This window comes from Ochlerotatus camptorhynchus, unplaced genomic scaffold (assembly GCF_037179485.1).
Source record: "Ochlerotatus camptorhynchus isolate MF236.1 unplaced genomic scaffold, CSIRO-AGI_Acam_v1.1 ptg000067l, whole genome shotgun sequence".
Taxonomy (NCBI): Eukaryota; Metazoa; Arthropoda; class Insecta; order Diptera; family Culicidae; genus Ochlerotatus; species Ochlerotatus camptorhynchus.
In genome coordinates this window covers 586,175-610,420 of record NW_027040557.1, presented here as the reverse complement: position 1 = coordinate 610,420, position 24,246 = coordinate 586,175, and the positions used below count along the sequence as shown (strand labels likewise).

Genomic DNA, 24,246 nt, shown 5'->3' with positions numbered 1-24,246 from the left:
TTCCGTCGATCTTGTTTTCCGTACTGAGTACCAATACTACCGATGCGAGGGAGGCATCTTCCACACCTGGACCCTACTTATCGACCCAACTCATGCTCATGGACCGGAAATCAAGGGCTTTTCTTCCCTTTCGAAGGAGGCGTGATCATAGATTTTATGCGTCAGAATAAATGAAAATAAATTATTTCCTTTAGATTTTCGAAATATCTACAAATAATTTAAAAAAATTCAAAACTTATTTTTTTTTCGGAGCGGTAATCTTAAAAAAATTATATTTATTTTTATTTTATGTGTGAATATTTTAAGCATGCAAAGCCGATCGCCTTAAAAATCAGATAATCTGATTTTTAACGCAACTGGCACATTTCGATTTTTATAAAAATATTGGAAAAAGATGTAGATAGTCAGTTTTTTTCCTGTGATCTTAAGAAAATTTAAGTGTAAAATCATTTTTCTATTTCATCATTTTAAAAAGTTGGATAAAATCAAAATCATAAGGTCTGGTTTTGCGGTATTTCATACCCATGTTTTACTATCATGATGAAAAAAATTTTTTTTCCACGCTTATTTTTCTTAAGAATCACTTGCAAAAACTGATTTTATTGGATTTTTAAATCATTATGAAACATCTAAATTTCGGTAAATCTAGATGAACATTCCAAATGGTGCCATCCAGTCTTGGTAAAACCATCAACCAAATGATATTTGTCCGCTCTCATACGCTGGAACAAAATATCATGCTTGATAGTGATTTTACAAGCTCCTTTGATATTGCGAGACTATTCACAGCATGTAAAATGAAGCTAAGAGTTGACTCGATACAAAAATCATTCCGTTGCATATCGTTTACTTAGAAAGAGAAAGTATAGTTTGCTATCTCTCTTTATTCTTCTCCGATGGCAGACTCGAAGCTACTGCTGCCTGCAGTGACGGTAGTTTCGGGTCGCGATAGGATGTAAAGCAAAAATCATAAAACTCAAATTCACCCCGGCGAGCTTAGTTAGTTTGATATTCGTAGCTACGATATCACAGCTGGTAATATCATCCGGAGTTGCTTGCTTGTTGATTTTGGTTACGAAAATCAAGCGTGATCTTGGGCATTGATGGGATTTGATTTTTTTAATATTTTATCAACAATGGTCATACCTGCATTCATCAACTTTCTATTTGGATATCCTTAGCTATCGAAACGCATTTCGTCCTATTTATAGCTAATAGTCCCTATCAGGGATGTATAAAAGCCAAAAAGAAGAAGGAATCCCCCGAAGAGCGCCTTCATCCATCGCATATTTTCGGCTCTCCTTCAACCAATTGAGTTGATTCACTATAAGTGACTTGTTTATTGTTGACATTAATCACATACAAAAAAATCAGCTCAATCGGTTGAACAAACAGCCAACAAATAGCGATGGGAGGAACGGACCACCTACTGTGCTCTTCAGGGGATTTATGTATTATCTTAATTAACATTTGAAGACTTCGGAACATTTTTTTTTCATTCGTTTGACCCTAACTTTTTCTGCTGTTGCTGTGGCGAGTAGCTATTTGTAATGTAATGATGTTCTACAGCCATTTCTAATCCACCATATAAGCTGTAAAACAGGAAATGGTCAACCCAACAGCCAATTTCATTCATAAATATTTTCTTCAACTGAATAAGTTGTAATGCGGAATTCAAATTTACTGCTTATGTTTACGTCATTGTTAGGCACTTTTAACGGTGAATTGGATACTGAAATGAGATGAATCGCGTGTTATTTTTAACCTTCTATTCATTGCGATTGGAAGCAAACTTTTTAATATTCTATGAGATGCCACCGGCTGAGAAATCTTGCTTACTGTTTACTTTACTCTACTCAGCGTGGTGAAGTTGTCCACCGCAAATTATTCTTCATATGATCTTAACAGCATATGGCGCCGATGTTCAAAGACCTTCACGGCCAATGGAGTAACTCAGTGACTGAGTCGAATTCGACTCAAAAGTGGAAATAGTGGGGTTACTCAGTGATTGATTAAAATTTGCCTCGATTTCCCAGGTAAAACTTCTTGAATATGAGGGAAATCTAAAGATATTACACTCAGTCTATTAGTATACTCCTAGACTGAGTAAAATTTTCTTCGATTTTCCTAATATTCAAGTAGCTTTTCCTGGAAAAGTAAGGCAAATTTTACTCATTCACTGAGTACCCCACTTTGTGAACCTTTGAGCCGAATTCGACTCAGTCACTGAGCTACTCTCATTAGCCGTGTTTATGTCCGGAGCACACGACGAAAATTTGAAATACAAAAATAAACAGATGCTAATGGAGAATGGAGCTGACCACGACACCGCTGTTTCAGTTTGTTTTGCTTTCCATACAAAGCACTGCTGATTGTGATAATCTGCCACGTACAGACATTTACAGCTTTCGGTGTTCTTAAAAGAAAATTGCTCCTACATACGATAGCGGTCCCCATGCTGACCAGCCGATACGCTTAATGGCAATCACAATGGGACATCAGAGCGCCGACCAGTTTTTACACGGACAGGTATGGTAAAAAAACGTAACAATAAACATAACAATGAAATTGGCTTTGGACAGTGTGGCAGTCTTCAATGAGAAATATTATTAGTCCAATCATGCCAATGTTCATCTTTTTTTTTTTTGTTTATTAATTTATTTGATAAGGCTCAACCGAATTAACTTTACAGAGCCGAGGATTCTTGGTCACTATACAATACATCTTAAAACTATAGTCAAAAGGTACAACACAATAAACACTTTATCTTCCGCTATCCAAAAAGCCTCCTCCATCAGAACTGGAGCCGCTTCTAGTAGTTTCATTGTATGGCAAATTTTTGTACGCCAACGAGGGTCAGAGCGCGTCCATTGCAGCAATGGACGCAAAACGTGGTCAGCACTCACACACTCATCACGAAACGGTTGATTTCCAAAGTCGACGACGCATCGACCGAAAGAACTGCTGATGAAGAACAATGAGGAGGACCACACAATGGTTGCTGCCGAGAAAACAGACGATCGCGTAGCACACATCGAGAGTGGCCTGCTTTTGTCGACAGCCGAGTGAACACTGCAATGTTCATCTTAGCGTGTAGAAATCATACGAATATTGTTTGGTTGCGCTAAATTGTAATCACATAAAATTAAAGTTAGTAAAAACTAATGATAATTTACCATTTATAAATATAAAATTATATTTTCCTACCTTACTCGTTGACCCAAGACAATCTCGCATGTTTTGAGAGACGAACAGGATAGGATAGGATGTTTGAAACTGGAAATCCACCGATGCACGATTATTCGGCCGCGCTGCGAAAATGACGTGTTTTCGTTCTTGTGAAATTTTCAGTTTTAACAAGTTTTAACTAAAAGTACTGAAGTGGTGTTGAAAAGTGTATTAAGTGACATTTATCACATCCCTCCCTTTCCATTGCATCTGGTGTCGTTTGTTTCAACTAACTTGTTGCCGTTGCAGCTAAATTAATTTTCGTTCCTCTATAGGTTTTATCCATCTAATTTGAGAAAATAATTTAAAAACTTGTAAAATACGCGTCAAACAAGTATTGAACTACTGCTTGATTTAAAAAAATGGAGGCGAACCAGCCCAAGGCTGAAAGCCTCCTTAATAAAGCTAAATAATAATAATAATAATTTAAAAAATTCCCTTAATGCACCAACTATCTTTAGTATAATAGTGAATATCATCAGCGTTAACTACTGCTTGGCACACAAGCTATCGTTCTTGGCACACAAGTTATCTTGATGCAAAACATTTGTGATGGTTGTAATTACGAATGCTTCGCGTGTCGCACAAATCCGTCACGAGAGACGCATGTGACCCGCGGGCTTTGCGTTGGAGCACACGGCACAAAACCATCATCCCGAGGAAAGTCTGAGATCGATTTGAAAACTAACCATTGCTAAAACGAACTTTTGCCGATTCGGTTTAAAAAAATCGTTCAAGCTATGCATGGACTGAACACTGATCAAAGTTCTGTAAGAGAAAGTTGTATGCCTTGAATGAGGGATCCTGTGTATGGAGCTAATTTGATTCCAAATGCTTTTAATTTTGAGAAATTTTATTTTTTTTCAAGTCAGGTTGAGCTTTTGCCGCATCTTACTCTATATGGCAAAAAGGCTTATTGGTTACCATGTATCAGAACCCTAGTCTGAGGCCATGTATCAGAACCCTAGTCTTAACTACTTCAAACTAGGGAACAACGAATAGAAGATTAAAAATCACATAGATGAAGACTAACAAACTATTTTTTTCCTGGCTTCAATGTCATCCTCGATCCAGGCAATCACTATTAACACGCATAAAAAGTAACAAGGACTAAGATGTGTCCCTTTGATTAATTACTTAAAAATCCTTTTTGAAGTAGTCAGGACTAGGTGGTAGATCTTACATCCCGTAACGTACCACGAAAAGGTTATCACTACGGGGTGAGTACCTGGGATGTTAAATTCGAAACGTGTGAGTGAGCGATTAAGCGTGTTATTCGGAAGGAATTTTTCACATGTGCACAGGGAATACATTGTATAACGGGATTAAAGACAAGTGTTTCATATGCAAGATGGAGAGGCAGTTAATAAATTTCTGGCCCCAACGTAAATTTCGGAAACAATCAGAATAGTAATTATTAAGGTTGAGAAAATTATCTTGGCATTACTCGGACTTGGCGTTAATTAAGGAAAGAAACGGATCATAACTTGTTGAAAATATTGTGGCGTTTAAGCGAGCATCCTTATGATGAAAATTCATGTAGGAGGACAACATTGTTCGTTCTACGATAGCTCGCATGAATTATCAAGTCTGCAATGATTATCTCATATTATAAATATTCGTTCTTGGATAATACATTAAAGGATACCAATCTTGATATCAAAAAAGTTGCAATTTCAATCACACATCGTTATCAATCATAGTAACATCCCAGTTACTGCTTGAATTCAAGCTTAACATTGCATTAGGTCTTAAGTAGCATTGGCAGATCCCACGTAACGTCGGTAGATCACCTTTTCGTACGTTACGGGATGTAAGATATATCACCGATTCCTAGTCTTGACTACTTCAAACTAGGGGAACCGGATTTTTCAGTAATCACAGGAACACATCTTAGTTCTTATTACTTTTCATGCCTTGATGATAGTGATAAGACTCGGCTTTGTCCACCGAGGATGACCTTGAAACAAGGAAAAAATGAATTAGTTCATCTATGTGATTCCTAATCTTCTATTCGTTGTTCCATAGTTTGAAGTGGTTAATACTAGGGTTCTGATGCATGGTCATTATCGGTGTCATTGCTTATTTTTTGATTAGTGATGTTGTTGTAAATTAAAAGTTTGTTTATATTTTTTCTTATATCCAAGAAATATTGAATTTCAGCTAATTTTTTAAGCAATGTAACTATTTTTTGAAGTGGTTGTGCCAGCAATATCACTAATCTAACTGAGAAATGGTGTTTATTTTACCGAAAGCAAATTTTTTTAGCTTTAATTTAGCGTTAAAATAATTGATATAGCTTCATTACAGTCAGTTAGGTAATCAAACGTAAGTATTTTTTTTTCGGAGTGGTGATCTTCCCATTAAAATCAAACTTATTGAGAAATATTGGTAGGGGCCTCATAGCCTAGTCAGTAAAGGTACGGTATTACCAAGCCGGAGGCGGCAGGTTCGATTCCCGGTCCAGTTGAGGGAATCTTTTGGGTTGGAAATTGTCTCGACTTCCCTGGGCATAGAGTATCATTCTGCTTGCCACACAATATACAAATTCATGCATTGGCATCGAAAACTCTCAATTAATAACTGTGGAAGTGCATTTAGAACACTAAGTTGAGAGCACGCAATAAGCGAAATGCGAATAAGGAGAAGAAGATTAGAAATATTGGTGAAAGGTAAACGTAAATTTTCAAAGAAATGAACTTATTTTCTGCAGTTTGTTTGATCAATTTCACTCCAGTGATCAATTTACCCCCGGTTAACGGTAGTCAAGAAACGGAGCAAAATTCTTCAAGTTCATCTGTGGCCTGCGTGCACGTCGCTGTTTCATCGAATGACGTGAAGCTACATGAAGTGGTTAAATGAGCATAACTGAAAATAAATAATTAAAAAGAAGTAAATAAATGAATGAATAAATTAATAATTAATAAATAAATCGATAAATAAAAAATAAATAAATAACTTATTGAATCGATAAAAAGTAAATAAATAAATATATCAATAAATAAATAAATTAATAAATTAATAAATTAATAAAACAAAAATAAAAAATACATTAAAAAATTAATAAATATATAACTAAATCAATAATCAAATAAATAAATTTGATTATCATCAATTTGGGCAATGCATGTTTTTGCTTGCCTCATAATCCGTACATATGCCTAGTGACACATGAAAAAGTTACAGACAGTTTTTGATGTCCGTTTTATAACATGAACAGTCCTTATAGCTGCAATTTAGGAAATATTAAAAATCTGTACAGTGCTCGTACACTCATGGCTGTCCAAGTTTGATTTAAAAAAGATGTTTATGATATCTCAGTTTGCCAGCTGCCATCCGGAAGCACCGTCACCAAAAACCAACAACTAGAAATATGTGTCTGTGATGACCATTCGGTAAATGTTTTCTTTCATTTCTGCACATTAAAGAGCTTGCAAAAATAATTAAATTCACGATTCAAAGTAATTGCGTATCAATTTCTGAACACGGGCCGAACGTGGTTTCTGGATCCCAACAGTAAGCCCGAATAATTATGAAAAAAGGCAGCCTGTAACATGTTCATTGAACATAAATACCACCATTGAATGAAAGAAGTTTGGCGAACATGGACGGGATTGTTTTACGTCAACCCAAAGCCAAAAAACCTCAAATTAAATCCCAGCTCATTAACAGGGCATCAAAGTATGGTATTCTTAACATTATACATAGTTGAAACGAAAAGAAATAATCAGGAAAATTGTTCCCAATCCTGAGCGAACATTGGAAGCGAAGGAAACTTGTTTCCTTTTCTGCCTTCCAATCGTGTTTCGACACTTTAGATGAGTTGTTATTTTTCACGATCTTATTGTTATTATTATTGCGGTAATGTCGTAAAATACCACGTTATGGCTTTGGGTCAATGTGGTGGGTGTGTAGTAGTAACATGTTTCAATAAAGGCAATAACTTTTTTCAAAGTGTTGTTGTGTATTTTCTGGCTTCTTGCTCTTTAATCGTTGCATGTTGATACACAAATGAAAATGGAATAATAAAATTCAAGTGATACATATTTCGCTTTGCAAGTATTTTCTTGCTATCATATTGAAATAAAATAAATTGTTTGGTAAATCTCTAGGAATCACAACGCAGACAAATGTCAACTGTAGATATGTGTAGATATCATGATTCAATTTATCAAAGAATGCTACAAACAATTCAAGATAGATTAAATGCGGATAACTCGCAGAAATGCCAAAACTTTGTCCCTTCGAGCACCTGCTCTGGCAAAAATAGAACAGCAGATTGTGTGAAGATATGTGAAAGTCACTGATTAAGTTACAGCAGTGCATATAGAACACCACTTTGAGAGCACGCAATAAGCTAATGTGCGATAAGCTATAAGCTCAAAATGCGAGGAAGAAGAAGTCCTGCCGACCGAAATGGAACGTTTCGAACAATGAGCAGGAGGTCGATTGAGGGACATCTTATTAAACAGTATCTATTGAAAATCAATGAGATTCTTTGTGCTATGCTTGTTTTGTTGATTAAACAATTCTCTTCATACATATAGCGTCTTTCAAAGGAATTCTCGCTCAAAATATTGCATATTCGATGGTGGTGGTGGGTTTTGTTTTGAAGGTTTGACGGGTTACAACCTAGAGCTTCTTTGTTTTGCGTTGAATATCATTTATTACCAGGGCTATAATAAGTCGTTAGAAACTTGAACAGCTGCATTATCGAAGATGGCTCGATGGCTGCTGCATTCTTTCAGAAAATATACACAGTGCATAGTCTAAGTAATTAAATTCAATCATTATTGAACGTCTTATTACATCTCATTTATCTGAAAACACCGGCAATGAAGGAATGGAACAGGTTTAGCTGGTTTTTTGCTTTCCCGTAATTGTCTGCAGTACAGTAATCCCTCCATTTGCGTTCACAAACCGCTATTTTTTGGCTGTCCTTTAACCAATTGAGCTGATTTTCTTTGGATAACTAGTTTATATCACATACAAAAAATCAGCATAATTGGTCGAAGGGCAGTCGGGAAACTGCGGTGGGCGGTTGGTACCACCCACCGCATAAATGGAGGTATTACTGTATATGTGCAGTTGGGAAATCACCGTTTAATTGAAATACCGACTGATATGAACGATTACTGGATAATTTACCGGGTTGCATACACTCGCGCATCCAAGCAGCACTCGTTGGGCGTTTATAAGTTTTCGTTAACCTTGGGTGTTGATGAAAGGGTGGATGGATGATCAGTGGGGTCGTTGCGTTTGGTTGATACGGCAGGATCGCAAATGGAAATTCGTTTTTCATGTTATTTTCAATTTATTACTTTAATATGTATTAAACACTTACGGGAAGTTGCTTTAAATACTGTATTTCCCGAGGACTACGAAAGTTAATTTATAGTTAGATATACTCGTAAGAGAATTCTCGGTAATATACTTATTTGCAACGTGTTAATGTAAGGTTCTATTGAGTGTATTGAGGCTTGCGTTAGTTCATATGTTTTCAATAAACAACAATACTCTGTAGAGAACAATTCTAACATACGTCGTATTTCTGTCCATCTATCTTACTTATTTTTGCTGGTCCGACGTCCCTCAGGATTTGATCTGCATTATGTGCAATGTAACACCAACTAACAGAAGAAAATCTATTCTATAGATATCGTCAAAAAAAGAAGGGTTTGAATTTCCTGAAAATTAACCAATGAAAATTACCCTTCAAAAATATAAAACAAATCCAAAATCAATGGTGCAGTTCATGCAACAGTGTCGGCTACACATGTGTTACACAGCAACGTGTCTCACCCCATGTTGCTAGGGCAAAGTGAACCGAATGAACTCTGAGTTTGTGAATGGTTTCAATTTGCGAACGACGCCGACGACGGTACGTTGGCCAAAGAAGATACCGCGTGTGTTTTGTGTTCAGTATAGCGCGGGTTATCGAGCATTTCACAGGTGTAGCCGTTGCTCCAGTACACCACGCGTGGCAGCCGACGGGCGTAATTTTTGATTCGTGTTTGTCTTCGGCATAATCTACAGTGCTTGTTGCTTCGAATCACGAAAAGTGGTCCAGTAAGGAATTGCTTCATAGTGAATGTTATTGATGCACGCTGATTGAATAAAACTGGCATAGTGTTGTGCGGAATATAAGTGGATCAACGTTGGGCAGCATTAGAGGGAAACATTTCACCCGAGAGTTACCGATTGGATGCTGTAATGGGTGTGCGGACAGTAGCTCATAGGTTCACATATCGGTGTCAACGTTACCTAATTCGTTTGCGCAGAGGAGGGAATTGATGATAGCATGTTCGTATTAGTCGGAGTGATTTTTGATGAAGCTGTTGTTGCTAGTAAACAAGTGGCAAACGGAGAGTTCAAATTGAGACAACAGTAACGAAGAACACTTGTGAAAGATACCATACACGCCCGTCGAAAGTAACTCAGAGACTGAGTCTAGTTGACTCACTCTCTTTTTTTCCCATACAAATTATACTAAGTTTCGTAAAAAGTAGAGTTACTTATATCTCTGAGTTACTCCACATTATACAAAACTGTGTAAAATGTGTATGGGAAGAAATAAAGTGAGTCAACTTGACTCAGTTTCTGAGTTATTTACAACGGGCGTGTAAGCGTTTGAAGAAATAAATCAACTAGTTAGAACGAATTTGCCCCTAGGACAGGCAACTGGTTGGTATCGTAAAGTGGATTCAAAATACATAAAATGAAGTAGAAATTGCTTCAGGACTCCTACACCTTGATGCCGAAGCAAATTTAGTCAATGAGAAAAATTAAGCGTCACTCATGGATGACTGGAAGAATTATTCACAGACAGGTGAGCATTAGATTTGAGGGAAAAATATGATTGCTACTCAAATTTATGGTTTTTCGTTTCATATTTTTCCGTTCCGATTCGGTTGTTAGATATTTGCTCGTTCCCTTGCTGGATTGTGCAGACGTGTTTTAGCCTTGAATTTCAATTGGAATGGAAATTGCACGCATGCAGTCATAGCCTGGCTAATTTAAATTCATTCAATTAGCTGAGTCAAAATAACCACTTGAAACTGGTCAAGTATGGTAAGTAGTAAAAGTCAATATAATCCTGTGTAAAAATAAAACACGATCGTATTTTTCTTGATTGAGTAAAGCCATTATACCGCCGTTATCATTTCAAACTTCATATTGAAATATCAATTACCACAGCTAAAACTAAAGCTAATTGGGCCCATCGCTAAAAATCTGCTATTTATCAATTTTATTTATATGAACGCGTCATTGGGACGGTACTAATGAATATTTTTGGTCACTATTGATAATTTAGTCGATTGCTGAATTTATGTATGGGCCCAAATTAGGGGCATTTAGGCCAACATTACATCCATTTCCCTTATGTGTATCTACTGAAATTTATTTCAATTTTCAGTTTAAATTTTCTGTAATGAACAAGCATCTTTTATAGCAATATTTTATAGAAATAATATAGTTGAATGTATTGAGTAGACATCAATTAAATACATAAACATATTTTACATGAACTCTTCCGATGTTCCCGCTACAGAATTAGCATACTTTGCCATTCATTACAGAATCCGCATAAATATCAATTATACAAAACTACAAAAACAAAATCAAATATGACGTCCACTTTTAAGGTGGTTGGGGGAGGTGATCCTTGTGATAGTACGTGTTTTTTTATTACAGTCACTTTAACACTCTTGGTTCATTTGTGACTTGTCCGGGAATGATATTTGAACTCGTGACCTTGGCCATTACGCCGGGGCCGTCCCCTGACAGTACATGTAATAAGTATGACAGAGGAGGAAGAGGAGATAAAAAATCTAGAAACTTGTGAACGTCATGTCTTTGAATCGCTCCTGGCTGGATGCACAATTAGAATTGCAGTGTCATTTACGAATCACATTCATCCAATCAAAACATAGGGTTCATCACTGTTTTATAATGTGGATCCCATTTCTGTCATACTCGCTAAAAATCAAAAGGAACAAAACGCGCTTCGATTGTAAACAACTATTGTTTTTTAATCGTTTTTCTAATCGCTTCATCGGAATGTCAGAACGTATTTAAAAATCGTTCATTCAGTTTCAAATCCCGTCGAGCTGTATATATGTATGACATTTGACCCTCCGCGCCTTAGACCAAAAATGTGTTTTTAATGTGCTATTACGGTCTTTCGATACACCTACATGTACGAGAAAGGCAATAATTTCCCTACTGGTGTAATCATTTTAAAATCACCCGTACAATGTCGAAGGATTCAATAACTACGAAAAAAATTAAATAAGCACAGCCACATCTTCTTCTTTATCAAGGCTTTTTACGCTTCTGTAGCGAGCGTTTTGTCAGCTCTCAACGTAATGTTCTAGATACACTTCCACCGTTATTAATTAGAAGCTTTCTATGCCGACCAAGGCATTTATTTGTATATTGTATGCCAAGTAATACCGTGCCTATTGACAAGGCCCTAATAATGATTTTGAAATAAAATAAAATCATGCTTGTAAGGCATTACATGAATTGAGCATCGATAGAGGTTTTAAAATTTGACTTGACTGCAATTTAAAAACTATTATTTGATTTGAAGAGTGAGAGCACTTATGCATGCAGTTTCATCAGTCTTAAATCAAATCATTCAAATAGTTTATTGAAAAGATACTATCGACCCAATTTGCTTTCATTTTTGAAAATGTTCATCACATATTTCCATGAAAATTCCGGAGAGTGCTCATGCTGGTTCGTGTGAATGTGGGAAAACACTCACCTACAATTTGAATGAAGTTATGTTTCATTCCTGGACGCAATTTTTGCATGAATCACCGAAATAATCAAATGGAAGCGAGTAATGGCCATAAATGGCTAGGGCAAGAATAAGTGCTCATATCTCAACCGTCAGAGGAAAATGGAGCATCACTTAACCTTTCTAGACTTGATGATCAAAACGCGTATGTTCGATGTGAAACATACATCAAATAGACATGGTGTGGAGGTATATCCATCATTTTCCAGGATGCTTTCTGTGCACTGGCCGTGTTGGTGTTAAATAGGATTAAAAGCATCGAAATACACAAATGGTTTATATGACAAATTATATGTCAGAATTTTGGAACTGCCTTTCAAAATGTCGTCATGAAATGATTGCCCGAGTTTTTTCATGTGTGTTATTTTAGGATACGTTTATGAATATTCTCAGCAATATTTCAAGGATGATCGAAGTGTGCGGTGTCAGAAATGTATTGATTTTGTTCCGTTTTTTCTTGTTTCGGGTAGTTTCGGTTAGAATTTAGTGCGATATTATGCAGAAAGCCTTCAAGAATCGCCAATTTATTAAGAAATATCTGCTGAATCCAGAAAATGGGGAAACTGGTCAGAAGCCCAACACAACGGAATCCCGTGAATTTACCATAAAGGAATTCAAATAGATCAAGAAGTAGCTTTCAACATTACAAAATTGGTGAAAGATTTCCAAATAATACACTCACCCACAGTATGTTAATATTTTTCGCTTATTTAAATGCAACGAATCGATATTTTCGATGGCTGAAAATGATCCACACATATGTTCTATTTATCGATGCAATGTGAAATCACATAAGGGAAGATGCAAAATACGCTACAAGGGGGAGTGTTCGATGAAACACCAACGTCGGACCCCCTTCCTTTTGTAGCGTATTTTTCTACAAGGCTGGTCACCCTTAAATGCTACGTCATTTATGCATCCACCCTAAGCCCTCATTTTCTTCTTTTCTGTTTTCGAGACTCAAGTACCATCTACGTTGCGTCATTTGAATTTGAAAGGAAATGCTTTTTCAACCCTGGGGAAGGATAGGAAAAGCGAAATTTTCGTTCTCATCGTTCCGCCCTTCGCCATAATGCTATCTGTTCTTATTTGAAATTTTATCATCTACATCTTTGCTCCTTCAAGGTAATTAGTTATTAATTGATTTCAAAGCCGAAAACTTTCTGATATGACTAATTGACTGTTTTCTGGACAACACTGCATCTTGCACTTATGACATAGTAGCAGTGTTGGGAAAATATCAAAAAATCAAATCTCACCAATGCCCAAGATCACGCTTGATTTTCGTTGACAAAAATCAACAAGCATACAGCTGCCGTTGATTTAGCAAGCTGTGATATCGCAGCTCTCGGAATATCAAGCTAACAAAACTCACCAGCAGCGTTGCCAGATATACCGATTTATCGGTATTTATACCGATTTCCGTATAAGGTTCCTCAGAATACCTGTTTTTGAGATTTTGTACCGATTTATACCGATTTTTTTTTTAAATAACCAAAATGATTATTGCCTGCCCGCGCTCGAATTTCGGAGAAAATTATTGTGACAGACTTATATCTTTTTGAATATTTCAAATTATTTTAGACTTCAAAATTCTAAAAAAAAAAAAAAAATCATCCTCAAAAATGTCTTATGGATACTCTGTCGATTAAATTTTCTCACCGTTTTTGACGACCCATGAATCGATAAACAGTCGATGGCTCTTTCTGGTAATTCCGGGGGAATCGGGAAATACTTTTTAAACATCATTTAACTTCCTGAATTTTCTTCCAACTTTCCCCTGGAATTTTCTTCCACATTACATCGTAAATTATTTTTCGATTCCAAAAGCCTCCTAAATAAAGCTAAATTAATTAATTAATTAATTTTTCGATTCCTCTCGGCGACTTATTTCGACTTCCCTTGGAAGCTTCTTCAGTCTTCGCTCGAATGATTATTCCATCTTCTCCCGCCAGATTTTTTCAACTGTCCTGGAACTTAAGGGATGCTTCCAGATTTTGATTGCGGATCCACACTAGCTGCAGGAGCTTTTAAGAAGTTCTGAAACTTCAGAAAAGTCCAGACTTTTGAGTAAGTTTCGATAAATTAAAGAATGTTTCAATAACTTCTGTTAAAATTCTAAAACCCGGTCCAGCGAACTCCAGTGAACTTAAGGAAACATCATAAATATTTTGGATACTTCACAAGTCCAAAAAACTTCCGGAAAATTTAATGGTTTTCAGGACAGGATAGGAAGCTCCGAGAACATCCGGACAGGTCAATAAATTTCAAGGAAATCGCTGAAATTTTAAAGGAGTTCCGAGATATTCAGGTGATTTCCAAAAATTTCAGCAATGTTCCGAGGGGCTCATGCAAATTTAAGAAACGTAAGGGAAGTTACATGAACATTAGCACATTGTGAGAACATTTTATGGGAAGTTTCGTGTTGATAACTTTTAAAAATTAGAAAAATCGGAAGGATCAGAGAACTTCAATGAAGAAAAATTGTGAGAGCACTTAAGAAATTCCGTAATCTTCAAGAAAGTCTAGAGACTTTCAATGACCCTCATTATAATCAGGGAAGTTCCAAGTATTTCAAAGATTAGCAGAGTACTCAAAAACAGCCCTATCAACTTAAGGAAAATTATAAGAACATTTAAGGAATTCCGAGGAAATATGGAATATTCCTAGGTACATTTCAGGAATGTTCCAAAAACTTCAGGGGCATTGCGGGGTCTTCAGGGATGTGTTATGATCATTTGGAAAAATTTCTGGATTGTTAGAACATCCCCCAGGAGCTCTTTCTTCCGAAATTATGTCCTTGTTTCTTTCGACTGTTCCGTAAGCGCTCTGGCTTCCAACTTTCTCCAGAATTTTTTTTTCCAATCTACCTTAGGAAGTTTCTACCAGCGTATCCAGGAAGTTTCTTTAATGTTCTCCGGGAAGTTCAATTAAACTTCTCCCAGAAATTTCTTTCGGCTATTTCTGGAATTTTGCGAGTTGTTTTTTTTTACTTCTATTCGAAGGTTTTTCCGAGCTTCTTCTGGCTTCCCCTGGAAATGACTACTTCTGGAATTTACTTCTGATTTCCGAAACTTTCCTGTCTTCCTTTGAATGGGAAATCCAATATTTTTTTCTGAAAGTTTCTTTAAATTTTCGCCAGAAGTTTCTCAATTTATGTCTTGGAAGTTCCGCGGTTGTTCCGACTTCTCTTAGAACTTTCCTCAAATTTCTTCCAGGAGAGCTTCTTTCTTCTTTCTCTGGATGTTGTTTTCAGCTTCCTCAAGAAGCTAATTCAAACATTCCCCGGAGTTTTCTTCCGGAATTTTCCGATCATAGTCCAAAAGTTTAAACTTTCGCTTTCAAAAATGGCAAAAATTTAAAATTAATTAAAAAAGTAAATACTGAAAAATAGCGATTTTTTAAAACCTTTGATACCGATAAGGTTTAAAACATTCTGGTAACCCTGCTCCCGAGCTGCAAATCTCAACAAACTGTGGTGAGTTTGAGTTTAATGACTTTTGCTTTACACCCGAACGCAACCGAAACTTCCTTAACGGCTGGCAGCAGTCCCTTCGGTGAACAGTAAAAAGAGATAGCAAACTTTATTTTCTCTTTCTAAGAAAACGATGTGCAACGGAATGATTTTTGTGTCTATATACAGTCACCCCAGTATTGTGGGTCACCCACAATTATGGGCCACTTCCATTTGATTAACACACTGAACTGACTGACCCATAATATTGACTAGCTGGCCCATAATACTGGGGTGACTGTAGTCAATTCTCCGCTTGTTTTGTCTCGCAGCATCAAAGGAGCTTGTAAAATCAATATCAAGCATGATATTTTGTTCCAATATCACGCGTGATATTGAGAGCGTATGAGAGCGGAAAATATAATTTGATTGAGGATTTTTCCAACACTGCATAGTAGCCTTGATTTTGACGTAGGACTACGTCTGTGATTTCTAAATGGGGTACACTTTGTGAAAACCGAAAATGGAACATGTAACAAAATTATGAAAGATTTTGAACGTTAATAACTCAGCTGCCCCTGGACTAATTTCAATAATTTTATAACCAATGGATCAGAAATATTTCTACGCATCTGTTAAATTATAGACTGTATCGTTTCTCAAAATGTCAAAATTGAAAATTGCACAAATGTGCAATTGTTGCTATGATAATTAAAATTATCACCGATTGCCTGCGAAAAGCGATTTCCCTAACACAGATTTCAAAGTTGAATTCCTTCTGGTCTCACCGAACGGTGTTTATTCAATCACCGCGTGGTGAGTGGTGGTGTTCTTCAGTACACAACGAAAGGCTGACTGCAAGCAGCGAGCTGCAGCCCACATGAGCATCCATAGAAGGAGGAAGAAGCCGCAGCGATATTGATCGGAATCAGTAGCTCTTTGTGAGTCGTTGTTGGGAGCAATTCTCTACAGATTGACGAATTTTTTAATTTTTTTTAATTTGTCGGCTCCGATTTTGATGAAAATTTGCAAAGTTGTTCTTTTTTAGTAAAGATGCCAATTTGTGTTATCAGTTCTTCAAATTGAATCACGACTACTTTTCTACCAGGGCCTGTGTAAAAATAGTACTAATGAGTTAAAAAATATATATTGCTGAAACGGTTTGTTGGATTGATTTGGTGTCTTCAGCAAAGTTGTAGATATTATTTTGGCAATAATGTTAAATTGTAAAAAATTTCGTTTGTTTCAATGAAAAAAAATTATATTTGTTATTAAAAAAGTTAATTTCGAAAAAAATGCATTTTTTTAAATTTTTGTTTTAAGCCTCAATGAAGCTCATAATGTTTGCTACAAACTGGCAAAGTTTGGTGATGGTAAACTCAAAAACAAAATTGAAAATTTCACGATTTTTAAATTTTCATTAAAAACACATGTTTTTCAACCGTGTATATTTTTTCAAGAATCACATTTTAATTTTGCATAACTTTCCTGAAGACACTTTTTGAGAAATTAACTGTTTTAATAATAAATATTTTTTTTCAGTGATAGAAACGAGATTTTTTACAGTGTATATTTTTTACACAACTGCCAAAATAATATCTACAACTTTGCTGAAGACACCAAATCAATCGAACAAAGCGTTGCGGCAATATATATATTTAATCTCATTAGTTCTATTTTTACAAAGGCCCTTTTCAAAAAGTATTCGTGATTCAATATGAAAAACTGAGAGCACAAAATGGCGCCTTTACTAAAAAGGAACAACGGTGCAAAGTTTCAGCGTAATTGGAAATCATCGGTCAGGATCGATTTGCGAACCTTCGTGGAATGCCTCTTGGCCATCTATGCCGAGCGCGTCATACTAAAGAGTATAAACAGAGAAAACCCCGGTCAAATTCCTATTCCTACGCAAAGCACAAGCTCCTGCTGCAGTTAACAAATAAGATTTATTATATAAGATCACGTAGTCCTACGTCACTATTGCATACAACCCCACCGAAATTTTTGGCCCTATTCTTCGCGCCATGTACACCAATATTTCCTGCTGAGCAGTAGATGGAGCATACCAGAACAACATCATCTTCGAAATCAATCAATCCCTAATCATCTTGACGTTCTATTAAAATGTAATAATGAGCAAAGTTGTAGCTGGGAAAATTTCACATAAGTAAGGTAGCAAACTTTTCCGTATATGAAACTTTTCTGGTGAAGGGCTAGAACGATGCGAACGAAAATAAACGCCCATATAAATTTCAAAGGGCCAATGCAGTAGGAGTTCGCATCCAAATGAGCTCAAATTTTTGGGATTTGAAATCGATTGAACTTTTTGGAGCAAAAACGATATGTTGAACCACCTTATTGCCTATATTCTGATTTGTATGGGATTTGAATTAGGCTTCTAAATTTTCCGTTACTTATTAACTAATCCTGTTTTATTTTAAATTTGAATGGCGTACAACTTATAATGTCTCGATCGCAATAATTTATATTTTTATATTTTGAAATAAAACTTAAAAAAAACTCTTAACATCATTTCGCATAATACTAATAAGCAAATTGATTCTATCAAGCAGAACGAAAATAATACCTTCAGAAATAGCTATGAAAACTATCAGATGAATCACGAAACTTTTACGTAATCACCTTTTGTCGTTAAAGTTTTCTGAAATGAGTGCTTCCTCGTGAGAATTACATAATTAATTTACTCTATGCATGCTTAACGGAACATTGAAGTGTGCATTATATTGATTGGCACATTTAATTGAAGATTTCAACCTTCGTTTATATGTAGAGTAGATGTACCATTCATTGTTATACGCTGAAATTATGGTGTGTTCCTATTATGGCATATGGAATCTTCATAATAAGAATATTTGATAATAGTAACTGGTACATCTACACTACGAGTGATGTGAAATCTTTAATGCCATCCTCATCAAACACAAACATTTGGAATTCCAGTGACTTGTAGCTGAAAACACTGCAGGCTTGGTTACATTTACACTTTATTTGTTACCTATAAATTACTTTTACTGTAGTCTTCGCAGTGTTTGAAATGAGGCATCTTTTACAATTATTTATGAGCCTAAGTAACAAACGGATTCAACACGATTTATACAAATAATGAATGATGTTTATTTTTCAATATTCAGCTTATTTGGTGGCAAATAATACAAGTTGACAATCGCTACTCAGTCATATAATGGTCAGGATTGGGAAAGGGTGCTGAATGTCTTTCATGAATTTCGCTGTCACTGTGTTTCTTTTTAAATGTTTACCCTCTTCTTGCCAACCATGGCAACGACAACGAAATTTAAATTACTTATATAACCTATACATATCGCAGTGACTCCATAGCAGGTTTTTGGTTTCACTCTGTCGGTGGCATGGAACTGTTAGTTTCAGTAATAATATTCGTTTATCTTGGAACAAGCTTTTCGAGCAAAGAGTGTAGTCGTTTGATTTCATTATTTTCAAATTATCATCTATCTTCTCTTTTTATTTGGATGATATGTCTCAATTTTTAGCTTTACGTCTGTCCCCAACTTAGTGTAATTTAAGCACTACCACAGATGTTAATTGAGAGCTTTATCCTTACATACATGTGTCCATATCCATACGTCATTGCATTTGTCATTTGTTGTCAGTTTACCAAAAAACTCACATGTTTTATAGCAGTTTATATAACCTTTGTTTGACTGGTTTTGGTTATAAAAAAAGTTTACTTCACTTAATTCTAAGAATTTGTGTTACTTGGGTATCAGTCTGTGGTTGATGAATTTGTTCCGAATATTTAATACAGATAGGCGTACGCATATCGGTTTCGTAACATACCTGATCTCCCCCGACAAATATAAAGCCAACACGATGTTATATCGATGTTATAAAAAAATACACATCGTGCCCGAAATCGCGAGGACAAAAAATTTCAATGACAAACTTGAAATTTGTTGTTGGCTTACTTATCATCAGCAAATAATCTGACATTTGCCTGTTTGACTGGATTTATGCAATGCTAAAAATACTAATACTGGATTCAAGCAAATAGTTAATTTACTGACCTTATTTCAGAAAATTGTTTTGTGGAAACTGCTCGTTGGTGGGGTATATGAAGACGGCTTATGTTGGAGAAGAATGAACCACGAGCTGGCGAGCCCAGTAGGGGAGAACAGTCCACAATAAACCCCTGGGGTAAAATGGCACCGCGTGGTTTTTCGTTGCTTTCCCATTAGTATTTCTGGGATTTCATACACCAGAATGCCAGTTGAAGTAGTTCAGTTGCTGCTCGTTAAATTCACGAAATGACTATCGGGAAGCTATCAAAAACAGCGTGAGGTCAATTTCAAGGGTGCGTTTTAGTCCATCCTATCCTATCCAGAAAGTCGCTAAAGCTGGGTACGATGGGTGTTGTAAGAATGCGGAGCGCAGCGAGGTAGATGGAAAAAGTACAATGATACTTACTCTCTATACCTGGAGAAGTCGTGAAAATTTCCAACCCTAAATATTTTCTAGACCGGACTGGGATGTCTGAACTTACTAGGCTAATTATCTTAGGCCACCATGAACGAACTATTCTGATCATTTAATAAGTCTAGTTGAGCGTACATGGTGATTTCTCTCAATGAAAAGGTCTAATGAGGAGCATATCTTGTCAATCCCCGTGTAGCAAAGAATGAATGGTGTTGGTTATGGCTTAGTGCCACAATATAAAACCATTGTTGAGCACTTTGTGAGAGGCTGTGGTAAGTCGAGTCATCAGCAAAGCCTGATCAACCATCGAACGAATTTTGTTTTAATCTTTCAATTAAATTGCTGATGTTACAACTCCCTATACCCTATCGAAAATAAATTGTTGTTTTCTTGCTGTCTCACTGCTATTCTCACTACACCCTAAGCATATAGGTAAAAAACAATCAACATAGCAACACGAGACATCGGTTATAACTGGCAGACATTGGGTAGCATCATGTAGAACTATCTATCAAGCTTGATGAGCAATTTTAAGCACAATATTTCAAAGGCAGAGAGCGTGGTGTATGAATAAATCATGAAACTTTTTTATTGTTTTCTTCGGCTCTTAATGAAGCACCTGTCAGAAGTGGTTGGTTCCACTTGACGTTGAACAAATATTGAACCATGAAATAATTCAGTGTAAGAAGCATATATTATGCCATTATCTCATTTAGGGTGGGTAATAGAGGAAGTAAGATTGGTTATATTAGTATTTATACTTTAATTCCATGGCGTCCAGTGTTGGCAAGCGTAAAATTTGATTTTTCACTTTTAAATATTTTTTTTTCGTTCTGCTTTTTGGAAAGTTCTACTTTTCGACACTCTTTTGAGTGCGAAAGATTTCGTATGCAGCTCAATGCAAAAATCGATTTTTTCAACACTCGTCGTCATTAAACTACAACTCGTGTTTAACAAATCTTCTTTTTGCAACTTGCATCAGCCTTATCGTTTAAAAATAAGTTTAGCACTATTATTTATGTTAAAACCCCACACCACAACTATATTTTAGGAGCGACACTTTTACTGGAAAACCTACCCTAATTCTCTTGGAAATATTGTAAAAGTAGTTATGCGAGATATTATTAGGCATAGGTTTCTTTTTTTTAATTCTTTATTAAGGAAATTTTTAGTCTATGGCTAGTTCATCTCCGATCGCTTAGGTTTCTATTTGAGCCTAACGCATAAACCTAGGATTGAAGAAACTTGTATTTTATTTTCTATGTCAACGAACTATCGTAAGCTAGCTAGTCTCAATTCTTCTGATCCTTCAGACAAAAGTGCCTGAGGCTAATGAACCCGACGTAGACTGCAAAACAAGGGTAATTCATGTAGTACCCCAGTAGCACGCTTGTCACAAATCAATTTTAGAAACTTATATACGACTTATTTCAGTCATAAACAAGTTGCTGTAACTTATTGTGATGATAGTGTGCTACTCGGGTAGTGTTACAGGCCATTTAAAAAATGTGCAGAAATAAATTTATGTTTTAGGATATTCAATTGGATTCAAACATTTGATAGGAATTAAATTCAATAGGTTCAGTTGCAAACAAAATAGCATCGAACTATTTAGGTGATAGATCCATAATAAGTGCATAAGGTGACATAATGTCCCGTAGCCCTATATTTGTATGTGTACGTCTTTCGCTTAAATACTCTGTATGCAGATGTTCATGTATAGAGTTCCCTGACGTTTACTCATTTGGGTAAATTAAAACTTACATCAAAGTATAAGTGAAAAAACCGTGTAAATATAGGGTGGGTGAGCCAGTAGTGGTGGTACTAAGCCATTTTATCAATTAAACAATAAATATACGATGTACACACAATTGTTCTACGTCAATCTATAACTTTCAACCTCTATTTGATAGAAAAATATTACACTGTAATAAAATTGCATACAATTTAGAAGACTCACCCTTCATTAATAGGAACACTGTTCCAGTAGTTATGGTAGTTGCTAACTTTGGTTCCTATAATAGTGGAATACGTTGGTTTCTTATGGGTTCCACTATTATAAGAACTCTACCGCAACTATATAGGTATATAGGTGCAAAGGAGTGAAAATCTTAAGGAAAATTTTTGGGCATATTTCAAGTTTGAAATATGCAAATATGCTTTATTTTAGGACAGCTACCGATAAAAAAAATAATCTTATCTGGGTCCTCCTCACTATTCCGGCACAACCTCCATACCGCAACTATAGGTACACCACTATTACTGGAACACCTACCCTACGATCACCTATACATATAATTTTCCGAAATGAACAAACCAGAGACGATGTTATATAAGAGACGCGCGGAGAGAATAAAAGTTAATCTGGTTGCACGGCCAACTAAGTTATTTTTCTCCAAGGTTTGGCAACCCGCAATTATGTGTTTACTTCGAGTGACTTTTAATATGAGCAACTGTCGTAAGCGTCACGGTAAAATGAATACTTTTTTAATCGTATCGGTAGTATCGCTATTCAATCGAAGTATTTGAAGGCTCAATTTCGGACAACTCTAAGTGAAACAAAATATACCACATTGTAGGGCATATTCTACAGAGCGTTGCACAATATAATTCAATTTGCGATTGTTGCTTGCTATCTGGTATGAGTGAAATCTCTCTTTTGAAGTATTTCACAAATTTTACTATTTTGATATAATATGCATATGACTTTGTTACAGAGCCTGTGTAGATGTATTTCGTTGTGCACGAGCGAATATTTCGTGAGAACATAACGAGAATATAGTTGGTGAATAACAATCATATTCCTTGTCCAATTTAACTTTTCATACGCAAACTTAATTATAATTATTTAAATCTCAACAATTAACCAGCGTCTGACTGAAAATCTCCTTAATAAAGACAACCAACCAACCTCAACCATTAAATTCAACCCCAATCTCAATACTCCCCACGATTTTTTTTCATGAAGCGCTCGTGTTTATTTACATTGCTCGATTGGAACCGCGTTTGACGGTTCGATTGGAACTTATGGCTTCAGTCTTCACGCGTCTCTTATTTAACATCGTCTCTGGGACAAACGTTAGAGAGGTCTATCAATTCGGTAGGGAGTTTCTGAACCAACTGTAGAGGTCAGAATAATTTTACGCTTGGAGTATTGTGTATTCTGACACACCATGAAGATGACTGTTTATTATTTTAGTAATGAATACCTGAAAATGTGAAGGCTCCTAAAAATCATGTTGTGCTGGTGATGAGTGCCCTTCAATAACTATCTACTGTAAATTCTTCTTAGTCTGTATAAAATCTGGATTCGTTGATTTTTTTTGCTTCTAGATGGCCCAATGTCATGGTACCGACCGAAACACTTGACAAGCGGATGTTATTTCGAGCCGTCATGCGGCGATAAAAAAAATGCGATGCTAATTAGGTATTCAATGAGATGTGGTGGTTTATACTTTGCTGCCGTTTGCTTGCTCATCGCAATTCACTCTTATTCGAACGTTCGATGGTTTTTGTTCTGATTGCCATTATACAAGGAAAGTAAAATTGAAAAAAAAAACAAGTCGAAGGATGTCTTTCTAGACTGAGTTTGATTGAGTACTTGGCTACTTGTGCAGATAATTATCGATTAAGCAAAGCTTCAGTGCAGTACTTTTTTGGTTATTTTGCAAATAGGGTGAACTGCCCTAGTACAACAGTACTATTTTAAAGTACTTCATGAAATACTAATCAAATTATTTTGTAATAATATCGAAAATTGAACGGTGTAGTGATCAACTTCACCTCAATGTGAAGAGCTTTGAGTGGGTTGGTTTATTTCCTTTAAATTTTATAATTGCTTATCTTTTGACAAAAACGGAATTTAAAGGAAATAAACCAACCTACTCAAAGCTCTTGATAAAGGGATTCCGTTAAGAGGTTCGACAAATTTAAAGGAATCACCTCAAAGATCAACTTCACTCCGTTCCGTTTCACGGTACCGATATTAAAATTTCAAAGTTGACTAAACCGAATTAGAAATTAAGCAATTTTTAAGTCATTAAAGCCGGCGCCGGTGGTGTAGTGGTAAGCGTGACTGCTTTCTCACCACAATGTGTCTGGGTTCAATCCCAGTTGAGGTCGGTCTCTGGTTCTTCCTTCGGAAGGGAAGTAAAGCCGTTGGTCCAGGCCCATGTGTGTTTGAATGGGTGCGATATTCTACCCAAGTAACATTGCAGGTTTTATCGCGGTTTTATAGCATTCTACAAGTCTAAATCATGGTCTCCAGAACCTTCATGAAACCAAA

At 36.1% G+C, this 24,246-nt stretch overlaps 1 protein-coding gene across 2 annotated transcripts in view; it reads left to right on the top strand.

Annotated features, from left to right (window-relative positions):
* Positions 1-9,899: 9,899 nt before the first annotated feature.
* The window catches only part of LOC135697172 (pyrokinin-1 receptor-like), a 44,409-nt gene continuing 30,062 nt past the window's right edge, over positions 9,900-24,246 (top strand). The window contains exons 1-2 of one of the 2 annotated variants that reach the window (XM_065216793.1): positions 9,900-10,057; positions 10,147-10,299. The gene's annotated coding sequence lies outside the window, so the exon portion shown is untranslated. The remainder of the gene's footprint in view (positions 10,058-10,146; positions 10,300-24,246) is intronic. The other variant, XM_065216794.1, reaches the window with a different exon arrangement.